We start from the raw sequence: 4,573 nt of genomic DNA, 5'->3' as shown, positions 1-4,573 counted from the left end.
ATGTTCCCAGAAGTCTGGACATGACCCTCTACAGAGTTTCTGTCATCCTGCACGACAGTGTTTCACGTGGCTTTTTCCCACCACTGATTTGTGAGCCCCTAGGAGGTAAGACATCCCAGCATTTATCTTAGTCCACTCCACAGCATCCAGCACACAGTTGGCAGGAGGAAGGACAGGAGGAAGGAGGAAGGAAGGACAGATGGAGGGAGGGAGGGAGGAGAAGGAAAGATAACTGTTCTCTTTCCTCACGTGTGATAAAATTGCCTAATTGTCCCTAAATAGCAACCACAGCCCATTCTTTGGAGCAAGAAATCCTCCCACTGTCACCAAGAGGAAGACCTAAGCTTCCTCATTCCTGATTCCTAAGGAGGAAAAGGCTTTGCAAAGCACCCACTAGCCTCTGGAACTTGCAGCTTGACGGGTCAGGAAGGTAGGATGAGGCTATTATTGAACAGACATATCTTAATCCCAATTAGGACGGGAAATTGTTTTAGCTTAAAACACTTCCTGAGAGTTAACGATTCCGAGTCTGTTTCCTCATTAAGCACGTGGCACCCACGAGAACACTCTTTGTCCGTAACTTCTATCATTTCCTTGAGGACCAAGCCTATGCATAAAGTACTTGAAAAGCTTACCAGTTTGGTTCCAACCCTCTTACAAAATGTATCGGAATCTCTTCAAGAATCATTTTGCTGTCCTAGCCAACAGACAATAGGTGTCTTCCGGGAATGATCTATCCAAGTAGTGTGCTCTTTATGTAAATATATCCTATTCTATCAGCCTTCATGTAAACTCCCCTTCTTCGTGAATCTTAGAGACCCAGGACAGAAGATGCTCAGAGGCCAAAGAACTTGTTGAAGTTAAGGAAAACAAAACAGAGAACAGTAGCTCGCCCAACTGGTGTAGCCAGTTTTTCTGATACAGACTAGACACATCCACTCAGCTGCTGTTCCATTGTCCTAATTCAAGTTCCTTCACGTTGTGTGTGCCAGTGTGTGTGCCTGGCGACGGCTGCTGAGAAGAGAGAAGGAAATGAAGACCACTAATTACTGAGTAGCCTCTGGATCCATTCGTTGGTTCAACAAATATTAATTGAACGGTACATCAGGCACTGTCCCAGCCCCTAGGGTCACAGATGAATGAGACCAACTTTTGGTGTATGCAATTCCTTGGAGGAATGGGCCCGAGAGAAGTAATAAAAAACAAATAAATAACATAATTACAGACTGGAATACGCTCTAGGAAGGAAGAAGACAACACGTTGTAGTACCTTGTCGAGGAGAGGGACGTATGCAGGAGGGACAAGTGTCTTTCTGAGGGGGTTGGAGCAAGGCATGAAACTCAAGGATGAGAAGAAGCTGGTCACACAAAGGAAAGATGCATTCCCAGGAAGGGAAATGGCTTCAGTAAAAGTTCTCCTCTGAGTGTTGAGGGGACAGCAGAAGACAGGGGCTGGGATGACAGCAGAGAGACCTGTTGAACGGCGGCATGGAATTCCTTTCATCAGAGTTTGGACTCAGCGGCAAGAGGCATGTTCACCAACTCCAGGTTTTCCAATGTGGATCCATTTGCCCAAAGGAAACACTTGGTGGCTTCACGCCAGTTTCACACTTCCAGCTGTGAAATCTTGAACACATGACATCACCTCTCAGAACCTCAGTGTCTTCATCTGTAAAAGCAGTTCAGCTGAATCTCCCAGAGTATCCAGTAAATGTTACACTCTTTGGTTTCTTGGAAAGGAAAATGACTCATATCTGCTGGAAATAGACCAGGTGGCTCCGGGCAGTTTCCTGGGCCTGGTGACAGCCAAGCTTGGGTGGAGCCTGAAAGGGGCAAGGGTGGAGACCAAAAGCAGCCTGGGTACCTGATTATGCAGTGCAATGCCCCATGTCCCAGGCTGCAAACTGTCAGCTCAGGAATGTGGCTTAGGTGGGGCGTGCTAGTGATGGAAACAGCAGAGAGAAACCCCAGGAGGCCCTGGAAGAAAAAATGAATATTCACATAATTGTAGGGTGGGGAAACACTGCTAACTTGAAAAGCAAAGGCAGAAGGCAGAAAGGCAAAGGTTGATGGAATTTATTTTATGAAAAATCCCACATTATCCTATAAATCAAAAATGAAATCATGCATAGACTGATCAAAAATGGGCAAAAGACATGAACAGGCACTTATTTCACAGAAGAAGCATGAATAGTCAATAAACTTTTGGCAAGACTTTGAACAGTATTGGTGATCAGAAAAATACAAACCAAGGAACCATGATCTACAATTTTATGTACATTCAATTGGCTAAATAAATAAATAAATAAAAGCTTACAATACTAAATTTTGGAGTGGATTTAGACCTCCAGATCTCTTACACACTGCCAGTGGAGTGTAACATGGTATTCCCACTTTGGAAAAGAATTGAATGGTGTCTTCTAATAATCAATATTTATATATTCCATGGTCCAGCAGTTCCACTCATAAATGTAACTATACACGTATGATCAGGACGCACAGCCAAGAATATTCAGAGTGACATTGTTCTCAGCAGCAAAAACTTGGAAACCACTCAAATATCCTTCAGTGAGAAAGTGGATCAGCAAGATGGTATATTCATACAATGGAATAGCATACAGCAGTCAAAATGAAGGCAGCGTGATATGACATGCAACTATACAGATAAATTTTAGTAAAATGATAATGAATGAAAAAAGTCCTCAAAGATTACCAACAAGTCCTTTAGGCGACCAGAAAATCTTGTTATGTTGGAATTGGAAAATCTTCTTATGGAAACCAGTGTGTTTACAAAAACAAAACATTTTCCTCCACCAAAAATTTACCGAACTCTATAATTAGTACTTGGTGTATTTTAATATGTGTATATTATATGTTAATAATAATTGTCTTAAGAAGGATCACATACCCTTGCTATGAAGTTAAAAACCACAACAGCGGGGAGGGTATAGCTCAGTGCTAGAGCGCATGCCTAGCATGCATGAGGTCCTGGGTTCAAGCCCCAGCACCTCCATTAAATAAATAAATAGATCTAATTATCTCACCCCCCCCCCACAAAATAACCAAACAAACAAAAAAATTAAAACTTATAACACTTTAAAACCTACCCGTTCATACTATGACCCTACTTTTATTTAGTAAAACTAAATAAAAAGAGATTCAGGATGATGGAGGCCTCAGAGCAGAGGCCGCATGGGCTGGGTTAGGAGAGGTGAGTCAGCCGTACTCCTCTGCAGCTTTGCTGTCGAGACTAGCTGGATTTGGGAGGTAGTTCACAGACGTTTACTGCATAACTAAACGTAACTAATGAAGAAAATGACAAACACAGGGCTCACTTTGGCAGCACGTATACTGAAACGGGAACGACACAGACGAGATTAGCATGGCCCCTGCACAAGGATGACATGCAAATTCATCCGTATTTCTAACAAGGTCCTGCGGTAGAGCACGGGGAACTATAATCGATACTTGTAATAGCCTATAATGAAAAAGAATATAAAGAAATAACAAACACAAACAAAACAACTAAATAAAAGGGGGCTGTGATAGTTTTGTGTGTCAACTTGACTGGGCTACGAGGTGCCCAGATATCTGGTTAAACATTATTTCTGGTGAGCGGGTTTCAGAATGAGATAAACATTTGCATCCACAGCCTGAGTGAAGCAGGTGCCCCTCCCCTCTGTGGGTGAGCATCATCCAGTCTATTGAAGGTCTAAATAGAATAAAAGGCTGAAAAAGAAAACATTCTTTCTTTCTGCTCTAAAAATAAATCTCTTTTTATAAATAGGAGATATAGAGAGAGTTACATAGATATTCACCCTATTGGCTCTGTTTCTCTGGAGAATCCAGGCTAATACAGAGGCCATGTATGGACAACAAAACAATGTGTCAGAACCCAGGATCATGATTAATTAACTCTGTGCCCCCTGAGATCTGAAATAAAAAAGAAAAGAAAGAAAAAGAGATGTGTTTCTCTGTGAGAAACAAGAGCAGAATGATAATTCAGAAACAAATGACAGACTTGGAAGAAACATTTCCGTATTTGTCTACGTAACAAAAAGGCAGTTAATACTCTTAACCTCTTGTAAAGAATTCCAAATCAAAAAGGAAAAAGCAGACACTTCAACTGATAAAACATGTAAAACACTCGATCAGGTTTTCCTTTTTTTTCAATAACGTAAACAGCGCGAGGACAACATGTTAAACCTTTCTTGGAAACAAAATAAAAAGACCTTTTCCACATACACCTGAATGTTGGGAGCCCGTTTTCTCACTATCATAGAAGTTTTCAAATATGAAAATAGAAAGGGTAGTATGTTTACACTGAGAGGGCAGAAGCAGTGCCACACTCATGGCATTCAGAGCTTGGCTTCTAAATACCATGCTCTATGAAAAAGAACAAGGACTCCTTGGGGGGAAAAGAGGCAAGTATCAAAGATGGTGCAAGGAAAGTAGGAGGTAAGCCTGGAATACTACATTGCATCAGCAAAGAACTAAGCATCCAAAGAATGATGGGGACATATCACAAGCACACAGAAGCCAGCTAGAAGCGACTCTCTCTAGTGATATTTGT

At 41.7% G+C, this 4,573-nt stretch overlaps 1 pseudogene; it reads left to right on the top strand.

Moving 5' to 3' along the window:
• The first annotated feature begins 3,327 nt into the window (after window positions 1-3,327).
• LOC116147526 (U6 spliceosomal RNA) lies at window positions 3,328-3,426 on the top strand (annotated as a pseudogene).
• The last annotated feature ends 1,147 nt before the right edge of the window (window positions 3,427-4,573 follow it).

Source organism: Camelus dromedarius, chromosome 18, assembly GCF_036321535.1.
Source record: "Camelus dromedarius isolate mCamDro1 chromosome 18, mCamDro1.pat, whole genome shotgun sequence".
NCBI lineage: Eukaryota > Metazoa > Chordata > Mammalia > Artiodactyla > Camelidae > Camelus > Camelus dromedarius.
The sequence above is the reverse complement of the archived record's forward strand: the minus strand, read 5'-3'. Positions and strand labels throughout refer to the sequence as shown.